This window comes from Echinops telfairi, unplaced genomic scaffold (assembly GCF_000313985.2).
Source record: "Echinops telfairi isolate 266 unplaced genomic scaffold, ASM31398v2 ScPeMD7_7469;HRSCAF=8507_0, whole genome shotgun sequence".
NCBI classification, from domain to species: domain Eukaryota; kingdom Metazoa; phylum Chordata; class Mammalia; order Afrosoricida; family Tenrecidae; genus Echinops; species Echinops telfairi.
In genome coordinates, this window is record NW_022111372.1 from 32,726,216 (window position 1) to 32,742,930 (window position 16,715).

The 16,715-nt window shown below is 42.8% G+C and overlaps 1 protein-coding gene across 3 annotated transcripts in view; it reads left to right on the forward strand.

Annotated features, from left to right (window-relative positions):
- Positions 1-16,244: 16,244 nt before the first annotated feature.
- IGSF5 (immunoglobulin superfamily member 5) overlaps positions 16,245-16,715 on the forward strand; it is a 75,213-nt gene continuing 74,742 nt past the window's right edge. For all 3 annotated transcript variants that reach the window (XM_045284830.1, XM_045284829.1, XM_045284831.1), the window contains exon 1: positions 16,245-16,392. The gene's annotated coding sequence lies outside the window, so the exon portion shown is untranslated. The remainder of the gene's footprint in view (positions 16,393-16,715) is intronic.

Consider the following 16,715-nt stretch of genomic DNA (forward strand, 5'->3'; position numbering starts at 1 on the left):
TCCTTTCTCTTGGTGGATGAGTTACCTGGCTTCTCTAGAGAATCAAACCAGTGACGACTCATATATGTTGTGTGTGTGTGTATGTGCATATGTATATCCCCCACAGTTATAGAAGTGAGTAAATCTAATCCAGTTCAAGCCTAAGGGGCAGATGTAAGCTGAAGGTTTCTCCTGACTCCTATAGCTGCAGGGGCTGGTCAACAGAAAGCAGGCAGATGAAGCAGGAAGACTGCAGGTTGGTGGATGCCGGCCTGAATGGACCTGAGATCAGCCAAATGAATCCAATGGTGGCAGTCTGCTGAAGGCTGAAGGTTCCTGGGATCGGCAGGTCATATGAAATACAGAGGCAGGATCCAAATCCAGTAGTAGAAGTGATTGAGTTTCTGTGTATTATCAATTTAAGAGTCGGCCACACCCTGAATGAAACATCTCTCAATCCTATCAGGATTGTGACCAGATGAAGGAGGTATAGTCTCTCCCTGAGCTGGATTGACACAGTGGCTGCAGAGGAACGCTGGTGAGAATGGTGCAGGACGGTGCGGTGTTTTGTTCTAGTGTGCACAGGGTCGTTCTGAGTTGGAACTGACTTGATGGCACCTACAAACAATAGTAACAACAGCACCCTCTCCACAACTGCTTCACAGAAGACCCCGTCACAGAGTAGACCACCCTATTTTAAATCATATAGTGGAAGAATCCTGGCCCATCCAATGGACATAAAACCTGTCACAGTGGAGCAATATTTCATTGTATATATGTACTATATTTTGTGTATCTCCTGTTGATAGGGACTTGGGCTGCTTCCATCTTTTAGGAATGAACATTGGTATAGACACTGACATTCAAAGTACTTTCCCATGTGCTTTCAGTTTTCCGGATCCCACTGGAAAGTTACTCCTGAAACCCATCAAACCTTAAAACCAACCTCTCTGCCATCAAATCCATTCTGATTCATAGCAACCCTACAGGATAGGGCTGAACCGCCCCTGTGGGTTTCTGAAACGGGAACTCTTTAAAAAGTCTCACCTTTTTCCTGGGCAGCAGTTAGTGGCTGGTGGTTCTGAACTTCTGACCTTGCTGTCAGGAGTCAAGGCTTAAGCCATTATGCCACCAGGGTTCCCTATGATTTATTATGTTCATGTACTTCTTTTGCATTTCAGAAAGCACAGATACAGTTATCATGTAATTCTCTTCTTGTTAAAATTCAAAAGGTAACTAGTACTCAACATTGAAAAACGCTTCTACTTTTCCTCTGTTTTGCTGATTGATGATTTTGAGATGGGTGCATATGTCTTGCACTGATAGAACTGAAAAATGAAATTACTTAAAGCGTTTCTCAGTGCCCTAGACTGTAATAACATATCTCTTTGATCAGTTAATTGTTTAGTACAAGCTGTCTTCAGAACAACAAACAGGTCTTGGATTGTGCTTTTCTCTCTACTAGAGCAGAAAATAAAAACTCTTTATATTTTTGTTATGGGTAGAAGAACCAAAAAAAAAAAAAAAAAAGCTGATGAAAAATTTGTCCTTCCATTCTATTTGACCTTTAATTTTTTTCCCCCTAAAGAGTATATAATTTTCCCTTATATAAAACACATATTCATCTCTGGTGCTGATCCAAGGGAGAAAAAACTTCCAGTGGAAGTTTACGGTCTCTGAAACCCTATCCCCAAATCAAACCAAATTCAATACCATTGAGTCCATTTGGACTCATAGTAATCATATAGCACAGGGTGGAACTTCCCTGTGGGTTGTTGAGACTCTATATCTTTATGGAAATAGAAAACCTCGTTTTTCTCCTGAGGAGCATCTGGTGGTTCTGAACTGCTGACCTTCTGGTTAGCAGCCAACCTGTAACCACTACTTCACCAGGGCTCCAGTAAAGCAGGTCTGTTCTGTCCATGAGTGGTAACTGATTCATCTAGTGCATAGATGAAAATGAGTTCTCAACCTGTGGGTCTTGACCCTTTTTGGGGTCAAATGACCCTTTCACAAGGGTCGCCTGATTCATAACAGTAGCAAAATTACAGTTACGAAGTAGCAGCAAAAATAATTTTATGGTTGGGGGGTGGTCACCACAACATGAGGAATTGTATTAAAAGGCTGTGGCATTAGGAAGGTTGAGAACCACTGTTCTAGGAGCCGCTGGATAGTTTTAAAACTTAAAGAACTCAACTACTATCAGGCCTGGAAATCTGCTTCCGAAAGATCACTACCATAGAAACCCTTTGGAGCACAGTTCCAATCTAGCACATGCGTTGTCAAGGACAGCAATTGGTTGGCTTTTGGGTTCGTGCCGTAGCAGTCGCCTTATAAATGTAAAAGGTGCTGCTGGCCTCACTAGCCAATGCCATGAGTCCTGGAAAGTTCTGGTCCAATCTACTGGGTTCAACATGTTTAACTTCTTAATAATCAAGCTTCCTTTCTTCCTTCACTGTTGTTGAGCCTGCTATTTGTGCCGTAAAAGATGAAGATACATTGCAAGCAAAGAAGACAGCAGATCCGTGCTCGTGCAGTGCACACACACACACACACTGTTCTGGCTAACTTTCGCTTGAATTATGGAAGTAGAAATGCAATTTCATTTTACTCAAGAATATAGTTGGACAAGGTTGATAGTTAATAGAATTTACAGACTGCTTATATAAGTGTGTGTGCGTGTTACAATTGTTATGACAAGCGTTCACACAATCGCTGAGTCATTCAATTTGCTTCCATAAAATGAAGTGTGGGTGCATTAAACTCAAATTTTGTGCAGCGTTTTTTCCCCCCATACAATTTCTTGCCCTTCACTGCCATCTGGTGTTTAAAATAAAGGATAGCAGTTCACAAGGACATCAAGAAAATTGTAGTGCAGACAGTCCCTCCTTCCCTCCCTCCTCCCTCATTTACTGTCATCCAGTCGGCTCTGACTCACAGAGACCTTATAGGACAGGGTAGAGCAGCCCCTGTGGGTTTCTGAGACTGCAACTCTTTACAGGAGTAGAAAGCCGTGGTGGTTTCCGGCTGCTGAGCTGTGGTTAGCGGCCCAACAGGTAACTACTATACCACCAGGACTCCCAATAGAACATCCTGATAGACAGAGACAAGATGGAAGCTGGCTAGGATTTCATTTTACTTGGATCTACAATCAATGCTCTTGAGAGCATCGGTCAAGAAATCAAATTATTGGACAATTGCTCCACACTTGCAGTGGGCAAACCTGAAGCATACGACCTCGTTAACGTATGAGACAGCAAAGACATCACCTTGTGGACTACGGTGGGCCCGACCCAAGCCCTGGTATCTTTAATCTTCTCAGAGACATGTGGAAAGAGTCAATGGAGAAGAAAGACCACAGAAAATCGGCGTATGCATCTTACGGTGCTGCTGAAGGAGATGGACAGTACCACGTCCTGTCAGGAGAAACAACAAATCGGTCTTGAAAGCGGTCCAGCCAGAATGCTCCTTAGAAGAGAGGGGTGATGAAGCTCTGTGTCCCATACTTTAGTCACCAGGAATGCCGAGGCCTTGGAAAAGGACATCCCCCCAGGAAGGTGCCAGCATTGCTAGAGGATTTCCTTGTGGTAACATAGAGGGTCCAAGAGGATAACTTGGATGACAGACCGGGTACAGCATCCTCAACAATTGTGAGGATGGTGCATGGCTTGACAGCGTTTTGTGCTGTTGTACAAAGGGTCACAATGAGTTGGGGCTCAGATATGAAATGTCATGGATTTCACAGAATTGTGGAACAGAATATGTGGTTGGGCCATAGGAGGGACTAGAACCAGGAAGGTAGCAGGAATTTCTAGACGGTTTCTTTGCAAATAGCTTGTCACTTTGGGCATTGTGGTATGATTGGTCACTTGCATATGGCCTTGGTTACCATGTGAGATAGTTTGTTGTGCCAGCCTGGCTGATAAACTCAGGTGGGATTGACTGAAGGGCGGAGAGATAAATGGCTTGGCGAGCCTCGCCTTTCTTGTCTCTCTGTGATCATCGGACCAGGGTGCGGCTGCCTTGTTTGTTCTGTGCTTCAATTTAGAGGCTACACTACCTGTGAGACGCCTAGCCTGTGGACTGTGTCGCTGTAAGTTGAAGTCCCTTTAAGACATCTCTGGAGCTGGGGACTGGCGGTTGGTGACGGTGGTTAGTTGACAGTTGGTGATCTGCCTTGTGATTGGCTGCTGTGCTGACATAGCCTAGCTCTCTCTACAAATAGAGGAAGATCTGGCATCAGACAGAGACTTGAAGGACTGCTAGTCTCTCAACTTTCTCTCACGGATGTGAGTTGCACTGAGCCATTTGTAGTGCTTTATAATTTAACTGTTTATTTCTTGTATTATATCTTTATCTGTATATGATTTAACAGTTCATTTCTTGTTATATATCTAGGTATCTTTATAAATAAATATATTAAATTATCAGCAATTTGGTTTTATCTCTCTAGAGAACCCTGTTTAACACACCATGCCTTTGTCACTCCCACCAAAGGGGCTATGCAAACCATATACTTGTGGTGCATCTAGAGAATTGAGTGGGCTCAGTTCACTGCCAGTGAGTCGATGCTGACTCATCAAGAGGGTTGAACTGCCCCTGTGGGTTTCTGAGACGGTAACTGCTTTAGGAGTAGAGAGCCCCATCTTTCTCCTGGTAATTAGATAACTTGTTAGTAAGGCAAATAGGGGGCATGGCACCTTTGTCAGGGTGGCACCAATCAAATAATGTATAGAAAACCTTAATTAGGGGGGACTGGTACATTTTGCCATCCTGCTATGCATAAAATGAGATATCTCTGAGGTAGACAGGGGAAGTCTCTCTACTACCAAGAAGAATAGCTGACAGTGGAGTATGTCCTTTGGACTTGGGATCCCTGCACTGTCTAGATCTATGAGACGGAGCGGGATTGAACACAGGAAAGGGTGAGAAGGGTAGGCAGAGAAGCAGTGGAGCAGAGGCAGCAGAGCAGGGAGCGCTGTAGGAGAGAATGCGTTGAGTTTCTTGGCCCACAGAGCCAGAAGGCTGTGGGTGTTTAGGCAGGAGGCGCCCTGGCACAGTGGGGTGCCTCCAGGTAGCTGATGGACCGAAACTTGATGACTTATGGAGCTGGAGAGCTGAGAGCCTTAGGTCAAGATTTGCTGTCCAAGTGGGGTGCCACTGGGCACTAGTTGGCATGGCCAAAAAACTTTGTTACATTTACCCAAGCAGAACGGAGGCCAGGTCATGACTGAGTGGCTGAAGGCTGAGAGGCTTCACAGGACATGGCTGAGAAACTGTTGCTCGGTCACCCCTGAGACTGAATTATAAACTGTTACTTCTCTAATAAAACCCATAACTGTGGATATGGTTTGTGAATTCTATGTGGTCATGGCAACAAATGATCAAACCCAGCAGAGGGGGTGCTGTGGGAGAGACAGAATTGGTATGAAGGTTGGAGAGTGGAGACACGCTTGACCTCTGTTTCATAAGAATCAGCCTTGGGCGGTACTGCTGCTGCTGATACACTTTCTCGTTCATGAAGTTAGACGCGGATATCTGATGCTCTCTCCATACTATGTTTACAAGCTCTGTGTAGGACATGTACAGGCTGAAGGGCAGAGGAGCCAGCACAGGGCTCAGCTTCATGTCTCAGAGGGAGGATGCCCTCTAAGGACCCCAGTAAGGGGCAGCCTTTTCAATCAGCCTTGAGTGGACTCCAGTCTCTGGTTGTGAATTCTGGGTCTGTGCCAGACCCAGTGGAAGTTTCCAGTCTCTGAAACCCTGTCCCCAAACCAAATCAAATTCACTTTGTGGACTAAAGTGCTTCTCATCCAAACAATGGTATTTTGTGCTGTTATTGGGTCGAGTGTTCTAAAAATGTCTATCCGGTCACCTTTGTTCATTTGTTCTGTGTTTGAGCCTCTCTAGCTGTTCTATCCTTTATTGAGAGGAGTGTAGTAAAGTTTCCTGCTATTACTGCAGAATTGGCTATTTCTCTCCTCCGTTTTGTAAGCGTTTCATTTTTGAAGCTCTTCTTTGGGTGCAGGAGCCCTGGTGGGGTAGGGTGCCAGATTGGGCTGCTGATTGTGAGGTCAACAGTGAAAACCCACCAGCCACCCTGCAGGAGAAAGACAAGGCTTTCTACTTCCATTATTAGCATTATCTCCCCATTTCCCTACAGCCTCCTCTGTTATAAACCCAAGAAACTCCCCTGGATTTCATATAAAGAAAAATACACAAAAGCAAAACAAAAAAACAAACCCCCCCCAAGCCCAACAACAATAACAAAATAAAACATTGAAAGTCTCGGTTGAAAAGACAATAGACAACTTCTTTCTTGTCTTGCTAATTTTTCCCATTGTTTTTCTGTTTTCCAGTTTTATAAATTTCTGCTCTTATCCTTATGATTGCTTTTCTTCTGTTCTTAGAGAATTTGCGTGGTTGCCTTTGTTTTACTTGTTGTAGGTGTTTGTTGCTTTTAGATTTCTCCTCTTTTCTCATGTGTGCATTGATTGCTGTAAACACAGTGCTTTTGAATTTATTAAAGTTTGCTTTACTGCATAACATGTGGTATATTCTGCAGGATGTACTGTGTGCACTGGAGAAGAATGTATACTGTGTCCCTGTAAAGTGCAGTGCGTTGTATATGTCTAAGATGTCAAGCTGGCTAGAGTGTGTACCTTTTGTGTTCTTTATTGAATTTATTTCCTGATGTCTATCTTTCCCTAAGGGTAGTATGTTGAAGTCTCCTATTGTTATTATTGAGCTCTTTCTGTCTGTGCATTTGATTCATGTGTTTTAAGGGTCTTTCATTGGGAGTGCATATGTTTATTATGGTTTTGTCTTCTTGTTCCTTTAATCATTATATAGTTTCCATTCTTATTTCTCACTATGTTATTTGCTCGAAGTCTATCTTATCAGTCATTAGTAGTGTCACTTATACTTTTTTACAGTTGCAATTGATCTAGTAATTTTTTCTTCATCTTTTGATTTTAGTTTATTTTTTTGTCTTTGAAGTTTAGGTGTTTCTTTTGCAGGCAGAATATAGATGTGTCTTGTTTTCTAATCCAGTCTGCTCTCTCTTTCTCTCTTCTTCTTTTTTTCTTTTTAATTTTTTGAAACTTTATTGTGAACTAGGTGGGGGCTTACATTTCAGATCATCATTTTTTTTCAAAGCTATGTATTTAATTTAAAAACTCACTTTATTGGGGGCTCTTACAACCCTTTAAACATTCCATACTCCAATTGTATCAAGCATATTTGTACATATGTTGCCATCACTAATTTCTAAACATTTACTTTTTATTTGAGTCCTTGGTATCATCTTCCCTTTTTCGCCTCTACCCCCTCCTTCCCACCCTCGTAACCCCTTGATAAATTATAAATTATTTTCATATATTACATCGATTGCTGTCTCCCTTTACCTATGTTTCTGTTGTTTGTCCCCCTGGGGAAGGGAGGTTAGGTATTGATCACTGTGATTAGTTCCCCCCCTTCCTCCCCTCCTCTCCCACGTTCCCTCTCTCCTTCTGGTATCGCTGCTCCCATTTCTGTTCCTGAGGGGTTAATCTGGCCTGGATTCCGTGTGTCTTGAGCTCTTATCTGTACCACTGTACTTGCTCTGGTCTAGCTCTCTTGATTGGTGCATTATTCCATCGACAGGCAGTGTTATTATTGATATATGCCAGTTCATTGCTGTCATTTGGTCGTGCTTATGTTTGCTCATTTCTTTCTGTCTTTTCTTTTTCTTTTTGGTGTGGTTTCATGGCTTTCTTTGGCCCTTCCTTGGCTCTGTGTTGTTTTGACTGTGTGTTCAGTGTATTTATTTCTGGGTGGCAAAATCCTTTATGATACTCTCAAGTTTATCTGCTGTTATTGATTTTCTGTTCATAAGGATTCAGTTAACATATTTTTTGTAATTCTGTTCTTGTTTTATGAACTTCTTTAGCTTTTCCTTGTCTGAAAATCCTTTTATTTGTACCACATATTTCAGGGATCACTTTGTTGGATACAGGATCCTTGGTTGGCAGTTTTTTCTTTCAGAATTTGGCACATGTCACTCCACTTTCTTCTTGCTGTGTAATCTGTGCTGAGAAGTCTCTGCTCATCTCCATCAGCTTTCCCTTGCAGGTGACGGTTCTTTGTTCTCTAGCGGTTTTCAGGATTCTCTCCTTGACTTTGAAATTAGTTTGACTACCATATGTTGTAATGTTGTTCTTTTGAGACTATCTTTTTTAGGGATATCTCAGCTCCTTGAATAGTTATTTTTTTCCTCCTGTGTGATTGGGGAAACATTTCTTACATTATTTTTCTGTACTTTTTTCCCACCCTTAGAATTTTTTTTTTATTGGGGGCTTGTACAACTCTTATCACTATCCATACATCAATTGAATCATGCATGTTTGTACATATGTTTCTAGACATTTACTTACTTACTTTCTTTTTAAAAAAAATCATTTTGACTCTCTCACTGCCTCACTCTCTCATTGCCTCACTCACTGCCTCACTCTCACTGTCTCACTCACTGTCTCACTCACTCACTGCCTCACTCTCTCACTGTCTCATTCTCACTCTCTCACTGCCTCACTCTCTCACTGCCTCACTCACTCACTGTCTCATTCTCACTCTCTAAAGAAAAAAGAAAAAAAATCATTTTATTGGGGGCTCATACAACTCTTATCACAATCCATCCATCCATACATCAGATTTTTTGTTTCTTCTTGCTCTGGAATCCCAGTGTAATGTAGATTGTTTTTCCTGCTCCTGTCTCATATTCTCATGCTTAAAAAAAGAATTCTTCATTTTCTTGTTGATTTTATCTCTTATTGTTTGTAGTCAGAGTGATTGACTAAGTGCTCACTGATTCTATTTCTTTCTTCCATTCTATTCCTCAGGTATTTCATTTTGTTGCCTAAATCTGTTAACTTATTGTTTATCTTCTTGGAATTTTTTGGTATATAGGTTTTAGTTTTTCAAAATCTTCTGTTTTTCTCATGAGTATTCTCTACATCTCTTGAAGAGAACTGTGTATCATAATTCAACTGATTGTATTTCTAGTAGTTCCAGGGTCTCTTTTTCAGAGTTGTTTGTTGGTTTGGGGCTATTTTCAGTTGTTTGTGTTTGTTTTTCTTGACTTTAGGGGTATGCTGTGGCTGATAACTCTTTCTGAAGCATCATGGTACATCGACTTGTGGACTTTAATCAGCTGATTTGTGTAGGAGTGGTTGGCTCTATCTAGTGACATGGAGGAGGTCTGATCAAGCTCAAAACCAAACTCACTGCCATTGAGTCAATTCTGACTCAGTGTGTTTATATGTTGCAATGCTAACCCCAAAGTCAGCAGTTCAAAACCACCAGCTGCTCTGATGGAGGAAGGTGAGGTTTTCTACTCCTTTAAAGAGTTGTAGTCTCAGAAAACAGGGGAAGTTCTCCCCTTCCCCATAGGGTTGCCAGGAGGAAGGCTAGTGGGTCTGGAAACCCTACAGTGGGATGGAGAAGAAGGAAGAGTAATAGAAAGGTAAAAGTGGATTGGGGAGGAGAATAGGAAGAATAAAGTAAAAGCAATAATAATAATAAGCTGTCTTTATAGCTCAACGAATTTGTAAATATAAAGGGAAAATGTATTTAAGACATATTAAGGGTAATAAGAATTTATAGATTTTGTGGAAATATATTTCATGAGGAAAAGTAGAGAGATAGCAGATAAAGATAGTGGATGGGTCGGGGAAACAGTGTAAGCATATAATGAGACCAGAAGAGAATTAATGTATGTCTACATTTAGAAGAAGTCATTAAAAAAGAAAAGAGAACAGTGTGGCAGTTATATAATCGTTTGTCAATTTGAGGATTAAAAGTGAAGGAGTGGAGTCTAGCCTGTCAATCAGGTGATAGCCAACGAGGCCTCTGTGTGGGCATGGCCTTCTCCTTTGGATTCTGGGAACTCCAGTATTCCTCCTTGGAGGTGGGAGACACTTTCTCTGCTGACTTCCTGTGAGATATCCCTGAGGAGAAGCCACATGGACCTACCCTGATGCAGCCATAGCCCTGGGGGCTAGAGAAGCCATGTGAAGACCCCTGCCAGTGCTGAGATGCTTACAATGCCACTGGATCCACAAGATCTCCCACTCACTGGTCAGTGATCTTCCTGCATTCAGTGTCATTGCATGTGTTTCATGAATCTGAAGCAGACGCTATAGATAGGTATTGAACGTATGGGTTGATATCGGACTTACGGACTTGATCTGGACTGGGCTGAGATGTTTTCTCAATATTCAATTGCTCTTGTATATAAACCTCTTTCTTACACACATATGGGTCTCCGTGGATTTGTTTATTTAGTCAACCAGGACTAACACAAACAGGAAAGAAAGAAGAAAAGAAAAAGAGATAAGAAGGAGAAAACAGAAAGAAAGAAAAAGACAAGGAGAGAAAGAATAATGAAAGAATGGGACCGTGCAGAGAAGAGGTGATAAAACAAAAGACAGGCATTGCTTCATGTGGATGCTGACGTCCTTTTACTGTTGCAACACGAGCATAAGCAGGCTGTGCACTCAGAGGAAAAGAAAGAACAGTTCTTTCAAAAACAAAACACATACCTGTATTTTGTGACTGTGTCTGAGTCTGCATGCTTGCCTGCTTTTGCCTAGGAGGCATGCATATTCTCAGGGGTGCGGGGCTATCTAAGAAGAAAAAGTAGGAGAAAACTAGGAAAACATGATAAAGGTAGTAAACGATATCAAAGACACAAAAATCAAATAAGTTGAAAATAATAAAAAAATAAATCAGTGTGTGAATGGGGAATCTTGCTTCTTGGGCAGTGAATTTGGTGTACATTCTCTGCGTGAGCTGGAGGCGGTGTGGGAGAGAGCGACCGAAGCAGGAAGCCGGAAAGAAGGAAAAACAAAATGGCAAAAAGAATTGCTGAGTAGTGAGGATGTCTGCACCAAGCTCCCGGATGTTCTGAGTCCACACAGGGCCCCAGAAGCCAACAAGTCAATAGGTTTGGCTTGGTGGTTGGCTTAAGGCAAGGAAGGATCAGCTTATTCAGGGGATGTGGAGCAGCTAGGAGCAGCTTGGATCACTGGTCAATGGTGAAGGAGAGTCAGCCACGGTCAACAGGTGTTGCTGATCTTTAACCTTAAACTTTTAAGTTGTTTTTTCTAGTTTCCAGGAATCACAGTCTTCCCTCCTGGTGGAACCTCCTAGAAAGGCCGAGGAGATCTTCCTGCACTTGTTACCTCTTTCCCAGAAGAAATACTGCTGACCTCACATTCCTGGTGTGGAAGTGTCTGATTCTTCTTTCTTGAGGGTCAAGAGATTTTCTGTTCCTTTTGTTAAAATGACTCTCTTTAATGCCCAAAGAATATCTAAATTGACCAACCACTGAGTCTTCTCTCCTTATTGTATACTCCCACTTAGTCATTTGTTGGGAGTTAGAAGAGCCATGCCAAGGAATTCCATTTCACCTTGGCCATACTTTGGATCTAGCCATTGTCCCTTTCCCATTTGAAAAATTACTCCTGTCCTGGTTCAGTTCCATCTACAATGACAACAATTCTCTCAGCATCTTCCCCCCCATCCTCTCTTTCCCCGTTCTTTGATCTGAAGAATCATCATTTATGATCGGAACGTCAAGCATCATCATCCATAAACTTAGTCAAGTTCAGAGCAAGCCATCAGGATTGCAGCAATGCACATAATCTCCCCAAATGAAACATCTTTCTCTTCGTTAGGTTGGGTTCTGCTCAACTCAGCTTCATCATCTGAGTAACTAGCATGGGCACCACACCGGACTCCTTCTGGGTATGCAAGGGGGACGTAGAGTCACACTCCATGTATGTCCTAGGATGATTCTTATGAGGAAGAAATCACACATGCTGCCATCCTTCAGCCTCACTATTCTGTCATCCACCAAGTGTCACAAAGCTCCTTTAGTGCTGATAAATGCCCCAAACTTTCACTCAGCAAGCCTGCTGCCTGCCCCAACATACTCTTGCTCTATTCATACCATGGACCAGTTGAGTAATTACATGGGGCATAAAAAAATAATAAAAACATCATCAAAATTTCACAGGACAAAAGCATTTTCAATGTCTGTTGGAGAGTAACTGGAGAAAACAGTGACTTCAGAAAAATATTTGCTTGATCAGTGCACATATCTGTAGTCAAAAGAAATCTAACTCTCATTCTCAGAAGCAAGAAGGAGTCCATGATGAAAGTTAACATGAACAACAGAAATTTCATTTCCACAATAACCCTCAGTCACTATGCAGGTAAAAAATAATGATCAGGAGGAATTCAAAGGAGGCTGATCATAAATGGACTTTATGCTTCCACTATAAGTAATAGCCTTCTTCAAACTCAGAAATTTAAACTTTAATACACTCCCAATGACTCACATCTTTGTATAATGTGGCAGTCACCGAATCTGGTGTCAATTTAAGGATTAAGAGTGTAGGGGTGGAGTCTAAGCTGTCAATCTGTAGATAGCCAATGAGACTTCTGTGTGGGCATGGCCTGTCCTGAGAATTCTGGGAAAATGGTACTTCCTCCTTAGAGGTGGAAGACACATCTCTCTCGGCCACGCCCTGGGAGACATTGCAGAAGACAAGCCACATGGATGCCACCAGACCGCTGAAGCCAGAGAAGCCACAGAGAGACCCCTGCCAGTGCTGAGATGCTTACAACGCCACTGGACCCAAAGACTTTCTACCCACTGGCTTGTGATCATCCTGCATTTGGCTTCATTGCATGTGTTTCGTGAGCCTGAAGACGACTTTATAGATTGGTATTAGACATATGGACTGATATCAGACTTATGGTCGTGGACTGGATTGGGTTGGGATGTTTTCTCAATGTCCAATTCCTTTTGTATATAAACCTCTTTCTTTTTTTTTTCCCCTATTCTTTTGTTTTTAATTAAGAGATCTTTTTTGGGTGCTCTTACAACTCTTATAAAAATCCATGCATCAATTGTATCAAGCATATTTGTACATAGTTGCCATCATTCTTTTTTTTTTTTTTAAACATTTTATTAGGGGATCATACAACTGTTATCCCAATCCATACACACATCAATTGTGCAAAGCACATTTGTACATCATTTCTCAAAACATTTTCTCTCCATTTATACACATATGTGTGTCCATGGATTTGTTTCTCTAGTCTACCCAGGCTAACACATATAACATCACTCCATTTGATGTGGGTGGAAACCATCTATATCTTGAGAAGTCACATTCATGATTATGCTCCATTTTAGGCTGACAGAGAGAATTTCTAAGTGTGCTGAATCTAATTACATGCACCCTTTTTGAGAAGAATTTTCTTCCACTGACAGCAAAAGTGGAGGGTAGAGATTATAGGGAATTCAGTGTATTGTTTTGCTTGCTTTGAGAATGGAGGGCCACATGACAAGGAAGTTGGAAAGCTGATGAAAAGAACACCCCCAGTTGACAACCAGGAAGGGAATAGGAACCTCAGTCCTATAACAAAAAAGGAAATTAATTCAACAAGCAACTTGAAAAAGCTTATAAGCAGATTCTTTCCAGAACTTCCAAATAAGAGCCCAACTGTGCTGTCACTTTGACTTGACTTTAGCCTTTAAGGAGAGAATTCAGTTAAGGTTGGCGGGACTACAAATCTACAGAATAGTGAATTAATAAATCAATGTTGTTTAAGCCACTAAATGGTGGCTATTTATTGTGCAGCAATAGGAAACTGGTAGTTACACTGTGCCAATTTCAGGTCCATCCCTTAAAAGACCAGGAACTTCTCTTTGCTCTTTCTCTTGGCATATTTGCTCTTGGAACCCAACTCCCATGCTGTGAGAAAGCTCAAGCACCCCCAAGGGGAGGGTCACGTGAAGAAGAACCAATCGCTCCACTCAACCACAGAGCAGTCCCGAGCCCACAGCAGGACTGACTTTCCAGATTTGTGAGTGAGTCACTTTGGGGAGGATCTTCCAGCCTCAGTTGACCCTTCTTGGAAGATAAACCATTCCTACCGAATCCTGCTCAGTTTGCAAATTAAACTATTTTACAGTGATTTCAATAGAGGGTGCATTTTCTGTTGCTTGATCTAGAGTCAATATTGCTTCTTATGACTCTGATGATCTGATTATTGTTAAAGATGACATAGCCTTTAGAGGCATTGCATGTGACATTTCATACATCTGAAATTCTATAATAACATGTTCTTGCAACATTCAGGGAATATTATTATTAACTACTTTTTTCATAGAACTTTTTGAATTAAGGGCTGGTGAGAAAATAATTTTTGTCACTCTTGGTTGACAATATTTAGTGCTGTTGAGGGTGTGGTGAAAAAAATCATCCCAAACATGTAGCGTTATAAATTGGCCTGGTTCTAGAATCTACTTTGATCCTACTTATAATTCTAAAACGTGTCAAGCACATTTTCAGCTCCTCATTTTTTTTCTCCCTCCCCACCTTGCTTCCCTCATGAACCCTTGATAATTTATACATTGTTATTATTTTGTCATGTTTTATACTGTTCGATGTCTCCCTTCAACCACTGTTGTCCATCTCCCAGGGAGGTGGGCACAGGCTTGGTGGGTTAAATCAATACATACTTGCTGTCTTATCATTCTGGAGGTCAGATATACAAAATCAACTTCTCTGGCTGAGATCAAGTTGTCACCAGAGGCTCTTCCACTATCTGGTGGCTGCTAGCTACGAAACTGCTGCTGGTTTCAAACTGCTGACTTTGCAGCTAGCAGCCTGAGTTAGTAATTGTGCCAACCTGGCCGATAAAGACATGTGGGGCTAATTGAAAGGTGGAGGGATAAATGGGTGGTGAGCCTCGCCTTTCTAGCTCTCGGGTCTCTTGCTTTGTGATGGTCGCACCAGGATGTAGCTGCCTTAGCAGCTCCCTGCTTCAGCTTGCAAGATTGACTTCCTACAAGACATCCCCAAGGAGAAGCCGCATGGACCTATCCCGATGCAGCCCTGGGTGCTGGAGCAGCTGTGTGGAGACCCCTGCTAGTGCTGAGATGCTTATTCGTTCACTGACTCGGGTTTCCTCCTGCAGTCGGCCTCACTGCCTCTGTTTTGTGAGGTGGAGGAGTTTGTGGTCTGGTGTTGGGTTAATGTTGGACTTGTGGGCTTGGGCCGCATTGGGTTGGGATATTTTCATGATGCACACTTAACCTTTACATAAAACTCTCTTATACATGAGTTGCTGTGGATTTGTTTCTCTAAAGTACCTAGACTATTACACAGTCCAAGGTGCTACCCACTACGCCACCATGGCTACTTCCTGGTGGCTAGAGAGAATGTGAATGAGACCAGCAGCCATTCCTGGACAGTGCTCCTGTCTAAATGCCTCAGAGTTTGGTGTAAATATATGGTCGACACCTTCTGCTTGTTATGCACATGTGATGTACAGACCCCACTCCCTGAGGCCTCTGAGAAGCTTCCATGCGATGAGAAGATCCACTAGAGTGGACCATAGGGTGCTGCTTTGAGTCAGGATTTGGGGCAGTGGTCATCTCCTGAGATTGGCCTGGCGTGAGGGCCCTGGGTGGTACAAACCAAAGGCCATGCTGAGCTACTTTTAGAAAGACTCCTGCCAAGGAGCACTCTTACTCGGTGACACCAGGGCTTGCCATGAGCTGGCATGAACACCCTGAACCACTAAGCTCATTGGTTCATCTCTGAGGAGATGGAGGCGGACAGTCAGTGGCCTGAGGACTACCACGTTCGACCCTAGTTCTCATGTAATAATGCTCCACAGAAAATGACACTGTGGATTCCAGAGGGCTTCACTTTTAGGATTGTTTTTTTCCTTGCAAAAAAACCTGTTTTCATGAATGTGTAGGTGCCTGGGCAGGAGACAGAACCGGCTTTACCAGCCTCTGGGTCTGTGCTGGAGGCAATGAGGGACCAAGGTCAGCCAGGCTATCTGAGGCCATCCATCACGTCCAGCCCCTGCCCCCACCCCCCTGTGTGTCTCCTGTTTCTTTGGGAATGAGAAAAACCAGGTAAAGGGGGGGTTGAGAAGTACCCGGCTCTAAGGGACTTGAAGCAGTCTCAAGGGAGGAATGAGGGGAAGAGGCTGGCTTGGAGGACAGTTGGGGCCCTGAGGCCTTTGGTATCTCCGCCCCGGTTGGTCTGCAGCTCCTGTTTGGGATTGGTTAATGATTATTGAGGAAATATTCTCCTCTGGGGCACTTACACCTTCCTGGAGTGTGGGGCCTGCTGCAGAGGCCACACCTTTATTTATAACCCAGCCAGTGACGTGACAGAAAAATGTCATGAGGTGCTGTCCGTACACAGGTTAAGGGAGACTGGGACTTTCTAAGGGCCAGCAGGAATTTGCTCTGGAGTTTGTGTCGAGAGAGAACACAAGCAAGGAGCCTTTTGGAAATGGAATGCTTCCTCTGAAGTCCTGAGAGATCAACAGCCAGAGGTAAGCTTCTCGCTGTCCCCTCTCCTGCACGGGGGCTTGTCTAGTCGGTTGATTGATCCACAAGGAAATCGGGGCCTCCTCCAACTGATTACTGAACCCTCCGGACCAGGAAGCTTTAGCTCTGAGGAAGCCTTAGGCTGAGTTTTTTCCAGGGAGGGTATTGCTATTTTCCCGTAACTTCTACAAAGTTAAAAATTAGCTACTCTGAGCGTTTAGATATTTGGGGCGATGTATAATGTAATCATTCTCTGGCCGGCAGTGAATTTTGCTCTCAGGGACATGTCGCAGAGACTGTGCTACAATTTTGTGGGCCAGGACTTGGA